This window comes from Panulirus ornatus, chromosome 18 (assembly GCF_036320965.1).
Source record: "Panulirus ornatus isolate Po-2019 chromosome 18, ASM3632096v1, whole genome shotgun sequence".
NCBI lineage: Eukaryota > Metazoa > Arthropoda > Malacostraca > Decapoda > Palinuridae > Panulirus > Panulirus ornatus.
Genome location: NC_092241.1, coordinates 39,413,283 through 39,430,821, shown reverse-complemented (window position 1 = coordinate 39,430,821; position 17,539 = coordinate 39,413,283). Strand labels below are relative to the sequence as shown.

General features: G+C 42.0%; 1 long non-coding RNA gene across 5 annotated transcripts in view; it reads right to left on the bottom strand.

The window, feature by feature from the left end:
* LOC139754905 (uncharacterized) overlaps positions 1 to 14,224 on the bottom strand; it is a 280,753-nt gene extending 266,529 nt beyond the window's left edge. For all 5 annotated transcript variants that reach the window (XR_011713970.1, XR_011713972.1, XR_011713971.1 and 2 more), the window contains exon 1: positions 14,109 to 14,224. This is a non-coding gene — a long non-coding RNA (uncharacterized lncRNA). The remainder of the gene's footprint in view (positions 1 to 14,108) is intronic.
* Positions 14,225 to 17,539: the final 3,315 nt, after the last annotated feature.

Here is a 17,539-nt window from a genome sequence, read left to right as displayed (position 1 = left end):
TGTTAATGATGATCAACGATGCAAAGAATAACTGGAATGCTACTTTATTGATCAAGTTATTTATCGATGGATCAAGAGGAAACATAAGGAATTCTATCTGATAATCATTAACATAAAGAGATAACAATAAACTCCTAAAACGTCAGTGAACATCGATCATAATAAACTTGGTAACAGTGTTTATGTATATAACAAAGCAATCATGAATACCGCCTCAGTGAGCCACTAATAACAGATTCCAGTATTAGACTTCCATCCGTGATCATTAGCGTGGATAAGATCAATGATGATCAGCATTGTTAGACATATCTATTCGTCTTATCAGTCGTATGTCTCATGATCGTCTGGGGTATTTTGACTTTTTTCTTTTATTGTGTGTGAGTGACAGGCTCCAGTCAAAGTCCTCATCAAGACCAAACCTTACACTGCATCAAACTTTTAAAAGACTAAACAGATTAGCATGGAAAAAAGGAAATGAATTTAAGAGTTTCGAAAATGGAGCAGGTCGCGGGTGTTACGGAAGGTCCCAAAGCTTCGAGGCGGTGGATAAACAGACATTACAACAGACAACCCTTTAATTGCCAGAGGCCACACAACGGCCTGCAGAGTATTATTACCTGGTCTACTTGATGGTGGGATACACAAGCGGCAGGCTCCTATTAGAAGCCTAAGAGGGAAAGTAGGAGAGACTATAAGTAAGACTGCATTTGCCTAAACTGAGTAGAGTAGGTACAACTGAATTTTTCCAAGATGTGAAGGTACTACTTCATATCAAGAAAAAGGAAGCTTCTGTATTATTGAAGCAACAAAAGAGGAGAGTTTCTGGCGTGTGATCAGGACGATCGTTCGCTCTCGTTTAATATAGGCTCTTCTTCAGCAACAGTCTTTCTGTTTCTGACCACAAACTTCAGTGTTAAAACCAGCTCAGTTCCTACGCATAAAAACTTTACGTTGAACACTTGTCTTCTCTTATAACTTTCTCCCTTTCTTAGTTGGAAAGACATCTCTTCGCTTAGAGTTCTTTCCTTCGTTAAATAGTAGTCCTCAGGCACCTATGATGTGGCAGGGCAATGATCCCCTCAATGAACATTATCTTTTGCATCAGTTTCCTCGTTATATGTACATCTGTTTACATAATGAACATATGTTTTCTCGTCTACACTATGACCATAACTCCCCTCGGTCCACCGAGCTCTAGTCTTAATAGGTGCAATCATTTTCATCAGACGGAAAGACAGAGGATGACAGACAGTGACATAACTGGTAACGTATGTAAAGACAGCAGATGACCAGGGAATGTTAGACGAGATAAACACAGTGTCACGAATTAGACGTGAGCTGAGCGAGCTCACTGTGCGCTGCAGCACACCTGACGAATCATCTCAGGATAGATATCAGCCTACTGACACTTTACCATCAAATATACAACGACCCGAATTCAGATATGCTATTATGCAAGCATGATCTGCATGTGTTGGTTTAACCTGATTATTACTGACGGCTGAATGGCTATTTCCTTCAGTACGACAGCACGTCTCTCGAGCACGAAAATACGGCTCACGCTCAGCAGTACGACCATTACGTATTTGACCTTTAAGGGTCAATTAAAAGGTCATACTATCATACCCAGGGATAGTGCAGTTGTGTTCAAGGGAGCTTATCTTCGTGCTCAAGGAGTGAATCTTCGCTTGGATAAAGCTAAGCCAGGACCCACTACATATGCGTTAAACATACTTCATCAAAACTACACCAACGCCTACCGATATACTCAGCCTTCCCGGTGCTGTCGACACAATACTTGTCACTACCGTACGACTCCCAGACACTCGGGGTGGGGGGGTGGGGGGGGGGGGGGCGTGATGGTTGGAAAGGGGCTGGTGTACCTCCCTCCCATCAAGGCTTTTCTACCCTCTTCTTCTTAAAGTGAATTTTGATCACCGTCTGGAAATTAGAATAAGTAGCAGAGAGCGGGCATTAGTGGGCCCAGCTGAGGCTGGCAGGGGCGTCTCCCAGGGGCGCCGCGTCCCAGGGGTGTCGTAAATCTGGCCGCCAGCTTACGTTAGCGCCCTCCCGTTGCCTCGCCTGCAGCATCTCGCATCCTCATAAATACCCAGCAGAGAGGCTCCTCACCAGGTGTTGTAATAAATATCAACTAATACAAGTTCACTTCTCGGTTAACAGGAATATATTGCTGGGGCTGAGGCAACTGTATTTCATCTTGAGACATCCGGCTGCAAGATGCATTCAAATTTACATCTGCGAGCAGGAGCTTTTCTTGCCAATTCTTTAGTGAAGTATGAATTGGGTGAGGCTTCGCTGTACATCATATTGTTTCGTGCATCGCCTCTTGAAGCCGGGGAGACGCAGAATGGAAACATATACAGGAAGGCAAGGACACAAAAACGACGGAAGAGACAGTGTGGGAGAGGAATTAACCTGAGCAGATGTGTCTGGGGAGGCTCACACCACCTCTCTCGGGACTCATAAATCCAGCTCCCGCCGCCATGCACAAGACACACCGGAAGAAACGAAAAACTGTGCGTCTTTACAAAGAGTAAAAGACAAGAAACGAGGAAATAGGAAGAACTGCGTCGGTGAAGCAGCTTTACTATCACCGTCAGTTGGCTAATAAACCAAATGGGAACCTGGAATTGAAATTGCCTTCGACAAGACGTTTCGTTTACGGCCCCCACCAGGGAGACACACCGATCCTGCAACAAGGGTGACCGTCAGAGTCTTGGACACAGGCTTAGCGACTGCCTGTTGACATAGTTAGAATCTGGGAAGATGACAGTACGACCCACACTGTGAGCGGTTCAAGACAAACTGTAACGCAAGGATATAGCATAGCCAGAAGGGAGAAAAATATTAAGAGAATTTGGAGTGGACGTCAGGCGACTTTGAGCGCGTCACGAAGATAAATTACGGATTGTTGTTAACCGAATCTGTCTCCTGGGTGAGAAGTAATGGGTCTTCAGGGCGATATCGAAGGGAACATTTAAATCCAGATCCCGGGGGATCGTGGGAGGAATGGGAAAAGATTGCATTTGAGACATCCCCTTATTTCTCAGTGGATTTCCAAATAGGATGGGAAAGGACGGATAAGAACTGGGGAAAGAAGGAGGAATGAGAAAGCTTCTACAGAGATGAGGTTCACAAGGATGGAGGAGGAGGCGAGCAGCCTCACGGTGAGGATGGTCGTAACAGAGGAAACAGGAAGAGTGTGTTTAGGAACGCAAGACATAAATGATATGTCCAGACTGAAAAATTGAGGCGACTGCCCGTAAAAGGCGAAGAAACACAAGCAGTGAAGATATTATATAGCTAGAAAGACAAAACATACACACACACACACACACACACACACACACACACACACACACACACGCCTGAATTTACATGTACACACATGCGCACGCCAAAACCACATAGGAACTAAACTCATACACACAAACATAGCCAGTCACATACACACACAGCAATATATATATATATATATATATATATATATATATATATATATATATATACGTCGCATCGTCCGATATGCCATACAGGAAGCGACATGCTGTCAATGAACTGAACCAGGGAATGTAAAGCGGGCAGGTGAAACTATGGACAAGCCTTTGGGGCCTGGTTGTGAACAGGGGCTGTGGTTTCGGTGCATTGCGCATGACAGCAAGATAATGTATGAGCGCGAATAATGACTTTCTTCGTCTCTTCCTAATGTTTTCTGCTAACACGAGAAACGTCGGACAATTATGAAATGAAAGAACATTATATATATATATATATATATATATATATATATATATATATATATATATATATATATATATATATAAAATCCTCGAGAGAGGGGTCAGGGACAAAAAATTCTACCTCTGTATTGCCTGCGTGTCTTGCAAGGCGACTAAAAAAGTCGGGAGCGTGGAGAGCTCCCGCTCACTTCCCTTTTTCTCATTTAGATTTCTGATAGATGGAACAGAAGTAGCCAAACGATCAGAGCTCATCCTCATCGAAGGCTCTGGCTTGGGTATCTGAAAGTGTGTGGATGGAATCAAGATGAAAGGAAATGAGAGAAAGATTGTATGACTGTATGGATGTCGTAGCTCTGAATGAGGCTGCGTTCAAGATTAAATGTTGAAGAATGGTTTGAGAATGTATCACGGGTAATGCCAAGGGTTAGTAAAGGGGCTACAGCTAAGGATGGGGTAGCAGTCCTGATCAAGTAGGAGTTCTGGGAATGTGTGAAAGAGTGCAGGAAAGTGAACTCCAAACTGATGTGGGTGAAAAAGAAAGTGGGCTGTGAGAGATGAGTTATCATTAATGTTTTTGCACCTTGCCTTGAGAAAGGATGGGGATGAATAGCAAGTTTTTTTGGAAGCAGCCGAGTGAGTGTGTCAGCAGTTTCGATGCTAGATATGGGGTAACAGTGATGGGGCAATTGAAATGCAAGAGTTGGAAATGAGTCAACCGAGGGTGTAACTGGGGAACATGTGGTATTCAGTGAGGTACATAGCAATGGTGAACAGCTTGTGGAGTTGAATGCCGGTAAAGGACTTGAAAAGAACTAGTTTAAAAAGGGGGTCATACAAACGTGTACGTGGTCAAGCTTATATTAGGTATCTTATGGATTACCACGCGCCATTTTTAGCCCCGCATAACTGCAAAAGTATCAACAGACTTAAACAAGAAAATGCAAAATGAAACCTTAACAATCTTACTTAGTTTCTCTAAGACCACCGATCATGCGGAAAGAATTTGGTGTTCCCAGCAGCACTGAGGACAGAAAACTTGAAATCAGCCTGACGGTAGGACAGTTAGTGTCGTCTCTTAAGAATTTTAAAACCATATATGCCATGGCACAAGTGAATCTAAACAGATCCAAATAACCGCCAACCACATGACAATGTTTGGAGTACATAGATTGTGTAAGATTAGGAAGCAACAGCATGTCCTGCCTTCCTGGCAAATAACACCCTCCGAAATCACTACACTCACCTATCTATCCAAGAATCTAATTTCTTATAATTTTCACCTTCAGCACTTTGCCAAAACCAGAGCTCTTGAACATATACAGACACTCCAGAGTGAAAATGATATCACCCAGTGCATCTATAATGATATCTATCTTAATCATGCTATTGCGTGGTCAGGCAGTGCCGCTATTGTGATCCAACCCAGTGGTAAAAGATTACGGGAAAAAAATTATAATCAAAAGAATGATCATCTACCCTTCAACCTGAATTGTCCGCCATACATAATATCGATCATGAGCTGGTAAAAATCACTGTCACAGACTGTCTAATATACTCCGATTCTTTATCTTTCCCACTTTCCCTTTACACCCTGAGATCAGAATGTAACATGTTGGTCTCTGAAACCTGAGACAAATAAGCAAACATTATTGCTCAGTAGATTCAAATCAAATCATTGAGGATTCACTCTCATATAGGCCTCTGTGAGCATGACAATGCTGATGCTTTAGCCAAACTTCCACTTAGTAACGATGAAGAGAACATTGGGTTATCATCTAGAAGTCTTAGAACTGTTGTTAGAACTAACAGACCTAGTTGAAGCAAGGAGACGGTCAGATAATCACAAGTACAAAAATTTTTCCATCACAGCGAAATGTATAAAGTAAAACATTTATATGGAAAAAGTTATAAAATCAGCAGATCACACGATGTTGTAATTGCTAGACTAAGGCAAGGTCATCGTGCTACTGGCGCTTTGGCCTACTTGGAGATGTTGATCATGTGCATCGTAAAGTTCATAGCCAAAGATCTGGACACAAACTAGAACACTACGTCTTAGAATGTGAAAACATAGGGATAGATCTCAACAAACCTTGCAAGATATGTCTCAACACCTTGCTGTTAACAAAAAGATACCCGATACTTTAAGTTTGTATCCATGTTTTCATATTCAGTCGGTAAAACTCATCATATGAAATTCAACTTTATAACAACTTATGTGATATTAACCTATTGGGGTTTGGCTAAGACCCATCGAAACCTCTGACCGTTTGGCGCTACCGCTCACAACATGAGCATGTGGTGCACAATAAATTTGCCGGGAATACCGTCACAAATCAAATAAATACGTGGGTGAGTAGGAGAGACAGTCAGACAGCATTACTGGATTATATACTAATTGATAGGCGTGCAAAAGAGAGACTCTTGAATGTGAACATGTTGAGAGGGCCAGCTGTAGGGATGAGTAAACCTTATCTGATGGAGGGATGAAGATTTACAGATTTTTTTTTTTCCTTTTGGAAAAGAGGGAACGATATAAGTGAGAAAAGGGTAATGAAAATCAGTGAGCTTGGGAATTTGAGACGTATTTAAGAAAAAAAAAGAAAGGAGATATAGGGTGTAGAACGGCAAATGATGGAGGACGTGAAGCCAGGGAAGTTGGTGAGGAATGGGAGATATCTAGAGAAGCAGTGCTGGCATGCGCGAAAGAAGCTTGTGGCGTGCGAAAGGTGGGAGGTAGTTAAGTAAGAAAGGGTAATGAGTGATGGAAGGACGAAGCAAAGTTGTTAGTAAAAGAGTGATTTATTGTGCGGTACTTACAGCGGAGTGCAAATGATTGGAAAATGTACAAGAAAAAGCGGCAGGTCAAGATAAAGATACAGGGGTTGAAAAAGAGGGGATATGGAAGATGGGGTGAGCGATTATCAGCAAACCTCAAGGAAAGTAAGATGTTTTGGGAGAAGGTGAATAGCGTACGCAAAGCATTAGAAGAGATAGGAGTCTCCGTGAAAGGGGCAAATGGAGAAGTGGTAACAGACAGTGATGAGATGGAGTGAGAATTTTGAAGGACTGTTGAATATGTTTGATGATAGGGTGGTAGATGTAGAGCGTTTGGATCGGGGAGGTCTTCTAAGTCAGCGAGTTATGGAAAGTGGTTGGTGAAGAGAGATCTGATAAATACCTTGCATAAGAGACAATATGGCAAGGCGGCAGGAGTATATATTATTGTAGCTAAATTTCTTAAGAAAAGGGGTGACTGTGTTGTTGACTGGTCAGTTAGGATTTTTATATGAATGGATCACGGTGAGGTGCCCGAGACTGGAGGAATGGATGTATTGTATGAAGGTAAGGGATACAAATGCGAGTGTTCGAAGTATAAAGGTACAAGTTTATTGAGTATACTTTTATGTTTTATGGATAAGTGGTGACAGAGAGTAAAGGCATGTACAGAGGATAAGAGTGGGGAGGAACAATATAGTTTCAAGAGTAGTAGAGGATGTGTGGACCAGGCGTTTGCTTTGAAGAATGTGCTTGAAAAATACCGAAAGAAAAGAAGGGTTTATATGTGGCACTTATGGACATGGAGAAAGCATATGATAGGGTCAACAGAGGTGCATTGAAGGATATTATGAAGAGAGTAAGGGATGTGTACGAGCAGGAAGAGAGGAGAACATGTGGTTCTAGATGAAGGTTGGTCGACGGCAGGGATGTGAGATGTCACCCTAGATGTTTGATTTATTCATGGTTGGTGTGGTGCGGTAGGTTAATGTAAGCATGCTGGAGAGAGGAGCAAGTGTGTAGTCTGCAGGGGGTGAGGGACCTTGGTTAGCGAGTCAGTTGCTGTTTGTTTATGACACTGCTCTCATGGCAGATTCGAGCAAGAATTTGCGGAATTTGGTAACAGAGTTTGGGATAGTGTGATTAACGAGGAAGTGGAAAGTAGATATGAATAAAAGCAGAGTTATTGGGTTTAACAGGTTAGAAGAACGAATTAGTTGGGGTGCGAGTTTGAACAGAGAAAATTCGAAAGTGAAGTGAAGTGCTTTAGATACCTGGGGATGGATACGGCAGTTAATAGACGCATGGAAGAGTCACGCGGTGGGTGAGGGACGAAGGTTCTTGGAACAATGAGGAATATGTGTTAACAAAGGCAACAATGGGTACGTTTGGAGATATGGTAGTACCAGTGATACTGTATGGATACGAGGCATGGTCCTTGTATAAGGATGTGAAGAGGAGGGTGAAGGTATTGTAAATGAAATGACAAAGGACAATATGCGGTGTGAGGTGGTTTGATCATGTAAATAATAAAAGAGTAAGAGAAAGGTATGGTAAGAAGATGAAAGTGTTCGAGAGAGCTGAAGAGGATGTGCTGAAATGGTTGAGAAAGAGAATATATGCGTCGGAAGTGGAGGGAAAAAGGCGAGACTTACTGCAGATGAAAAGATGGATTGAAAAATAATTGTAAATGTTCGGGGCCCGAACATGCTGGAGGGTGAAAAATGCGTAGAGGATATAGTGAACTGGATCGATGTGGTATACAGGGGACGACGAGCTGTCAATAAACTAATCCAGGGCACGCGAAGCAGTCGGGGAAACCATGGAAAGGTATGTAGGGTTTGTTTGTGGATAAGGGGCTGTGTTTTTGATACACTGCATATGACAGCTAGAGAAAATATACAAGAGAATCCGGTCTGTCTTCATCTGTTCCTCGCGCTACCTCGGTAACTGCGGACAAGTATGAATGAAAAATTGAACATATATCACACACACACACACACACACACACACACACACCAACGCCCACACATCATCAAACAGTGGACTCTAGTCACCGAAGAAAGTCCAAGCTTCAGGACCGTACTTGTCGTACATGTGGCACCTCCCGTCCGCTGAGGGAAATCAGCGAGTAGTTTCACAGTTCATTTACGGTTATGAATAAGGAAATCTATTTCATTCTTTCGCTCTCACGGATACTCCACATATGCCGCTGACAACGCTGTTTTTAAGGGGAGTTTACAAATTGATGTTACAGTGCTTTCAAATGCGGATTTTACATATCTCTTGCGCCATCGAAAAGATGAGCATACAAGGCAGGAACAGAGGAAACAAAAGGGGCTTAAAGCTATATCCTGATTATACAGGAGACCTACAAGTGCTCTTCTCGCTGCAGGAGGAGGAACTAGCGTTACGGGTTATTCTTTATCTCCTCATATATAATGAGCCATGCATCTAAATGCTGGGAAAAAAGAGGACCATCTAGTAAAGTGGTGACGAGCGTTGTGTAAGAGATAGGGGTGTTGTGATGCTGGAACAGAAGAGACTTGAGGGAAGAATCCACCACCTCGCATCGTCACACCTGCTATGAATATACCTGGATTTCTCATTCCGTAGCTGAGGAACATATTTTCGGATGCGTCGTTGCTACTGATGTACCGAAACTACAGCTCCCTATTCACATCCAAGCCTCACAGATTTTTCCATGGTTTACCCCAGACGCTTCACATGCCCTGGTTCCGTTCACAGACGGCACGTTAACCTCAATATACCACATCGTTCCAATTCACTCTATTCCGTGCTCGCCTTTCACCCTCCTGCATGTTCAGGTCCCGATCGCTCAAAATCTTTTTCACTCTATCCTTTCACCTCCAGATTAGTTTCCCGCTTTTCCTTGTTCCCTCCACTTCAGACACATATATGCTCTCAGTCAACCTTTCCTCATTCATTCTCTCCTTATGTCCAAACTATTTCAACATACTCTTCTGATCTCTCAGACACACCTTTTATTACCACATATCTCTCTTACCCTTCCATTATTTACCCGATCAAACCATTTCACACCACGTATTGTACTCAAGCATTTCATTTCCTACACATCCACCCTCCTACACACAACCCTATCTATAGTCAATGCCTCGCAATCATATAATATTGTTGGAACTACAAATCCTTCAAACATAACCATTTTTGTTCTCCAAGATAACGTTCTCTCTTTCCACACATATATCATCGCTCTCAGAACCTTCGCACCCTCCCCATCCCAATGGCTTACTTCCGCCTCCATGGTTCCATTCGCTGTCAAGTTCACTTCCAGATACCGAAAGCACTTCACTTCCTCCAATGTTTCTCCCTTCAAACTTACATCCCAACTAACTTGTTTCTCAATCCTGAGGAACCTAATAACCTTGCTTTTATTCACATTCACTCTCAACTTTCTCCTTTCACACACTCTTCTAAACTCAGTCACCAATTTGTGCGGTTTCTCACTCGAATCGGCCACCAGTGCTGTATCAATGGCGAACAATAACCGACTCAAATCCTAGGCCCTCTCGTCCCTAACAAACTGCATACTCGCCCCTCTCTCTACAACTCTCGCATTTACCTCCTTAACCACCCCATCCATAAAGAAATTAAACATCCATGGGGACATCACACCCTTGCCGTAGATCGACATTCACTGGGAACCAATCACTCTCCTCTCTACCTACTCGTACACACGCCTTACACTCTTGATAAAAACTTCTCTACTTCTAGCAGCTTACTTCCACAAAGCATCTCTATCAACCCTACCATAAGCCTTCTCCAGGTCCATAAATGCTACATACAAATCCACCTGTTTTTCTAAGTATTTCTCAGATAATTTTCAAAGCAAACACCTGATCCACACATCCTCTACCACTTCGGCAACCACACTGCTCTTCCCCAGTCTGATGCTCTGTACATGCCTTCACCTTTTCAGTCAACAGACTCCCATATAATTTTCCAAGTATTCTCAACAAACGTATCCCTCTCCCCTAGGGTAAGGTAGAAAGAATTCTACGTCCGTATTCCTTGTGTGTCGTAAAAGGCAACTAGAGGGGGCGGGAGCTGAATCCCCCTCACCTTTCTTGTATTTCAGTTTCTAAAAGACGGAACAGAAGAAGGAGCCAGGCAGGGAATGTTCATTCTCCTCGAAGGGTCAGGCTGGGGTGTCTAAATATGTGAGGAAATAATCAAGATAAAAATAGAGGAGTGATAGGTAGTATTTTTGAGAAAAGAAACCTGAACGTTCTGCCCTTGTGTGAAACAAAGTTCACGGGTAAAGCCCGTTTGGGCATTTGGGCCCGTTTGGTTTGGAAATATCCAAGAATAAAGGCAGGGGCTGGTGGGGGGACAAGACCTATAAAGGAGTAGCACTGCTCCTGAAGCAGGAGTTGTGAGAGTGTGTGATAGAGCGAAGAGAGTAAATTCTGGATTGATTTGGGTACTGAATGAGTCTGTCAGTAGTTCTGATACGAGGTATCAGACATCAATGATGCACGATTTAAATGCGAAGGTGAGTAATATTGCTGTTGAGGGTATAACTGGGGGGCGTGGGGTAATCAGCGTTATGAACGGAAATGGTGAATAGCTTGTGGAACTCTGTGCTAAAAAGAAATGTTGACTGGGAATACCTGGTTTTAAAAGAGGGGCATACACAGGTATACGGATGCGAGTGGGAGATGGTCAGTGGGCAATATTGGATTATGTATTGATTAATAAGCGCGTAAAAGAGATTTTTGGAGGTAAATGTGCCGAGAGGGCCAGCTGGTGAAATGTCTGATCACTATCATGTAGAGGAAAGGGTAAAAATTTGTACACGTTTTTGGAAAAGATGAAGTACCATCCGTGAGAAGAGAGTGGTAAGAGTAAGTGAGCTTGGAAAAGAGATGCCAGGAGATATTGATTGTAGAATGGCAAAAGGTGCGAGTAAATGAACAAGTGGGGCATTCAGAGGAGCATGACTGGCATGTGCAAGAGATGCATGTGGTATGCGAAAGGTAGGTGGTGGTCAGATTGGAAAGGGTCACGAGTGTTGGAATGAAAAAGTAAAGTTGCTGATGAAAAAGTAAAGAGGCTCGTTTGGCAGTATTTACAAAGAAGGGGTGCAAATGATTTGTGATGAAGTAGAAAGAGGGGCAGGAGATCAAGAGGGAGGTGCAGGGTTTGAAAAAGAGGGCAAATGAGAGTGGAGGTGATCGAGTTTCAGTAAACCTCATGGAGAATAAAGTGTGTCAAAGGAATTAAATAATGTACGAAAAACAAGAGAACAAATACAAAAATCGGTGAACGGGGCAAAATGGGAGATGATAACAGGTAGCGATAAAGTAAGGAGGAGATTGAGAGCATTTTGAAAACCTGTTGAATGTGTTTGATGATAGGGTGGCAGATGTAGGGTTTTGGGTTGGGGAGGTATGCGAAATGAGAGTCATGTAGAGTTGCTGTGGAAGCTTGCTTCAGATGAAAGATGGCAAGACCGCAAGAGTGGATGGTACTGCTGCTGAATTTATTAAAAAAATGGGGAGACCTGTAATGTTAATTGGCTGGTAAGGATTATCAATGTTTGTATGGATCATGGTGAGGTGCTCGAGGATTGCCGCAATCATGTAAAGTGCCATTGTGTAAAGGCAAAGGGGATAAAGGAATGTTCAAACTGCAGTTATAAGTTTGTTGAGAATACCTGGTAAGTTGTAGGGTAGGGTATTGACAGAGAGAAGGCATGTACAGAGCATCAGGCTAGAGAGAAGTAGTGTGGTTTCAGAAGTAGCAGGGGATGGTGGATCAGGTGTTTGCTCTATGGAATGAGTGAGAGAAATACTTTGAAAAATAGTTGGATATGTATGTGACATATATGGGTCTGGTGAAAGCATATGATAGGGTTGATAAAGATGCCTTGTGGAAGGTCTTAAGAATATACGGTGTGAGAGATAAGCTGCTAGAAGCAGTGAGAATTTTCAAGGGTATAAGGCATGTGTACTACCAGAAACAGAGGAGAGTAATTGGTTCCAAGAGAAGGTTAGTCTGCGGCAAGGGGGTGTCTGATGTCACTATGGTTGTTCAATTTGTTTATGGATAGGATGGTGAGGGAGGTAAATGCAAGAGCCTCGGAGAAAGGAGCAAATAAGCAGTCTTTGGGGGATAACAGGGCCTGGAAAGAGAGTCTCTTGTTTGCTAATGATACAGCACTGGTGGTGGATTCGAGTTGGGAAATTGCAGAAGTCAGCGATAGTCTGGAATGGTGTGTGAAAAGAGGAAATTGAAAGAAGATGTGAATAAAAGCAAGGTTATTATGTTTAGCAGGGTTGAGGGACAGGTTAATTGGGGTGCGAGTTTGAATGGAGAAATTTGGAAGATAACTGGGAGTGGACATGGCAGCGGTTGGAACCATGGAAGCGTACATTAGAGGGGGGAAAAAAGGTATGTTTGAAGGAACAGTAGTTCCAAAAATATCATTGGGATGAGAGGCATGGGCTATAGATATATGGTTGTGGAGAGAAGGGTGGATGTGTTGGAAATCAAATGTTTGAGGACAATATGTGGTATGAGGTGGCTTGATCGAGTAAGCAATAAAAGGGTGAAAGAGATGCGTGGAAATAAAAAGAACTTGTTTAAGAAAGCCGAGGTGGGTGTCATGATATGGTTTGGACATATCGAAAGAATTAGTGAGAAAAGGTTGACGTAAAGAATATACGTTTCAGAAGTGGAGGGAACAAGGAGAAAAGGTACAGACCAAACTGGAGTTGGAAGAAAGGAGGAAAAAAAGATTTTGAACGATTGGGGCCTGAACATACAGAAGAGAAACTCAATGTACTGAACCAGGACATGTGAAACGTCTGGGGTAAACCACGGAAAGGTCTGTGGGGCCTGGTTGTGGATAGGGAGGAAGCTGTGGTTTCGATGCATTTCACATACCTGGAGAAAGGATGTGAGCAGATGCAGCCATTTTTTCTTCTGTTCCTTGTGCTACCTCACTAATGGAAGATACGGCGATCAAGTGTGTGTGTGTGTGTGTATTTGTGTTTGGGGGAATATACATGTGTGCGAGTGTGTGTGTGTAGAAATAAAAATCATCCCTGCTTTACACTTCAGCAACTGCTCTTCCTCCATTAAAAATTATGTTAACAGAACATACGAACACTAAACCTGTCTGTATCGTGGATACAAGGCCTGATCATCTTCGGACCTTGCATCAATAATTACACGATCTATACATTTCAGTCCATGGATTTCCTGATGAAGCCACCGATAAGTGACACCTCAAGTAAGACCCAGTTATCAGGCCCAACAGAAACAGCAAACACTATGTTTTCTACAAGATGTCTCCTGCCTACCCGACATGCAAAAATGTACAAGATGATAAATTTGTTTGTTATCTGCAATTTACCTGGAGGTAGACTTGACAGATTTTAAGTAAACAACAGACTGTAAGAAACAATCTAACACTGCAACATGCCAACGTAGTTTACAAGTGTCACGGGACATGTATAAGTTGTCGGTGACATATGCATACACACTAACGTTATCTTGTATATAACGAACAGTACTTACAACATTTACAGTCCAGATCCCTCGTAAAAACCGCAGGTGGAATATACCGGAGTCGGTGGCAATAAGCCTGCTGTCCTCGTCTCCGAACCACCAGTGTCAACCTAACCCCACAGGCAACTTCCTGCACGACTCACAACCAAGGTCGACCAAAGCTTTTGGCGCACAAACTGCCACGTTGCAGTACATTTCGGAAATATAACATCTAATAAAATAGTATCGAAATCAATAAATCGTATATAAATTTCATTCTACTAACAATATCAAGACACTATAAACATAAATATGATTTCAAGAACAAACTTGTAATATAACGATATAAAAGAGATAATAAATTCCTTGACTTTATAGATGATTCGAGACCGTCTCACATTACACGTCTCGAAACAATGAACAGTGACACAGCAGCAGTGATAAAATGAATGAGTACATGGGCAAATACAACACCCCCCCTCTGTAAATTTCACTCCATCTGTGAAGCAAAATGACGTTCGACTTAAAAATTCTAAGAGCAAAAAAGAAATGCCTTCAATTTCTATGGATTCAGTAACAAATGGATAACTGTAAAGACTGTAATCTGACCACTAAAAGTCTTGAATTTTTACATACATTGTCTCTTCATAACTTTAAGCAGAATAATCTATATTACCGGCCATATAGGTATGTCATTACTTTTTAAGAACAAAATGTCAGCCAGACATTCTCGTTTAACAACTAGCTAGCTACCTGATACCCCCAGGCTGGAACTTGTGAATGGCATAGTATTCAGGGATTAGACCAGCCTGGAACTACTGGAGTGGAACAATAACTGAATGCTGACGCTTCTCCCTTTACCACAAATGGAAAGATGAAATCCATTGATCTAAGGATGGGATGTGAAGCTATACATGCTTCCAGTAAATCAAAAGCATTCTGAGGTCTATTTTCCCCACTTGAATTTAATAGGGGAAACTGATTTCAACAAAGTCGTTAGGGAAACATACACATGAATAATGTAGTATAAATCTTTGATACCATCCTATCACACCCGAAGAAAAAAAATATTGTTTTTTAGTTCAAGTTACAGATGACCTTAGGATCCTGTTGACTGTGTTACCTAAAGGAGTAACGTTCCCTTGACTTATAATATCACCTAAAAAGTCAGTGGGTTTGTACTTCACCAAGCAGTATGACGGTCGGGGTGTTAACCTTGTGTGATCAAGTTCACCGCCACCACTTCCAACCGGGACAGTCAGCGTTGTCAATCCTCTCTTTTCCGTGAGGTGTGAACCCAGGCAGTATCGACTCGCTACTTCCTAGCTTTCATTTCACGCTGCTTCCAAGCTTTCATTATCCGGAGCTTTGCTTATCATGTCGAGGTCGTTACTAGTATCCACAACGTCTCACTGTATGTGGTATTAACTTCTGTTTAACAGCAAGTTATTGCGATGTCACGCCTTCCTGCCCGTGACTAAACCTGAGAGTATCATCAACTCGTGAGTTCGAAGCCAAACGTGGGTAAACAGAGGCGTTCTCTAAGCTCAGGCCATGAGACCACGTCAGTCATCCTGTAACACTATTGATACGTTGACTGTGGTATTGGCGTTACCTTGACCTAAGTGGGATACATTAAACATTAATAAGTGGAAATGGCTCTTGTTGAAGACTAATGATGAATGACAATACTCATTACTTGACAATGATGTAACTGCCAGAGGTGGAATCGCCATGGGTGGGATTGGTGGTGGGAAGAGGGTGGTGGGAAGGAAGACGTGGTGTGAGGGTAGAGGAAAGTGAAGCATGATGTGTGGGGCCGCCTCTGATAATCCTAGCCCGAAGCAACGGGATGAAAAAGTTAAAAAGATAATTATTAGCGATGAGGTTATATAATAATCCTCGTCCATGATTTTCTTTAACAGCACTTCACTGGTTTCTTCCTAATCGCTACCCTGCACACCACCCAAGATTGCTTCATTGTGTCTTAATTGTTCAAATGTAACAGATGGAATGTTATATTCTAACAACTTTCTTTCTACAGACTAATCCTATTGAAGATTCACTGTAATATGCAATTCTTGTATATATAAAAGGACACTTATATATAATCCATATAACTAAACAGAATGATAACTGCCTAAAGTTCTATGTTAAAGAACCTACAGTAAGTATGACTGCACCTTGTACGAATGACTGTTCCCACTTGGTTCTACATTTCTCAGGGATATTATGTATATTACGCAAACTTGATTGATTTTCTGTAATGTTGAACATGTGATGGGGATTCAGCAGGTAAGAAGCAAAGTATTATATGACAAGTCAGGAAAAATAAATCCAATGGTAATCTTTTTCAAGGAGTGTGGCGTGCGTGTGGTGTGGTGTGGTGGTCACTGTGGGATGGGTCACATATCAGCTGGGAGTCATGAAGGATTCATACAGATGTCAAGCTTGGCATTAGTCTGTAAGATTACAAAGAACACTTTATATTACTTCACCTTGAAGATGACCTTTGTAATAACTTACCGAATATACCCAACACCATCATACTAAACTTACTAACTATATCAATGATAAATATAGAAATGAAACAATCTTCATTATCTGGCGAGCCGACATTTCGTTATTCTTACACATTTTACATTTGCCTTACGGGACACTAACCTATAATCTCTTCTTGAACTTCGCATATCATTAAAGTCATCAGATAACTTCGTATAAGGCACGTTTCTTAACATGCAGCGGCAAACATTCTCCTGCTCTAGGTATTGCCGAAAGCTAACAGGGACCACAGGTTTTATTTCTACATAATGCAATAACGTATCACTTCATCCAAAACAAACCTTCACTACAATATAGTACCTACATTCCCACAATAATGATTTCTCACCTGTGTGGTGCTTACCCCACCCTTCTCCTGACATCACAACACCTCACTGAGCACACCGCCACCTCACAGCCAACACCATACTTTGGTTACAAGTTGTAAACTGTGAAACTTTACATGGAACAGAGGATGTGCTGGAGAATGGCATTCCTTTTTTCATATTCATTATACTAGAAATTGTTTGACAGCTTCCTGGGAAATTATAGTGAAAAAAAATGGTTAAGTAACTACTCAAATGCATCTTTTACCTACTTCCATAGGTCATAACAACAATCCTTTACGACAAAACCAGCAGGTGTAAAGGTCACGCTTGAGTTGGTGACATTTGCTTCTGTGGATGGAGGGATGTGTATGTGTGTGTATGTTTGTGTGTGTGTGTGTGTGTGTGTGTGTGTGTGTGTGTATGTGTGTGTGTGTGTGTGTGTGTGTGTGTGTGTGTGTGTGTGTGTGTGTACTTGAATGCTAATTAAATGGGAAAAGTTACATAATTAAGGAATAATTCAGACCTAGAGCAAAAGCTGCGAATATCGTCCTCATTTGCTATTAACATTACTCTCAACATTTTTCCTCAGTC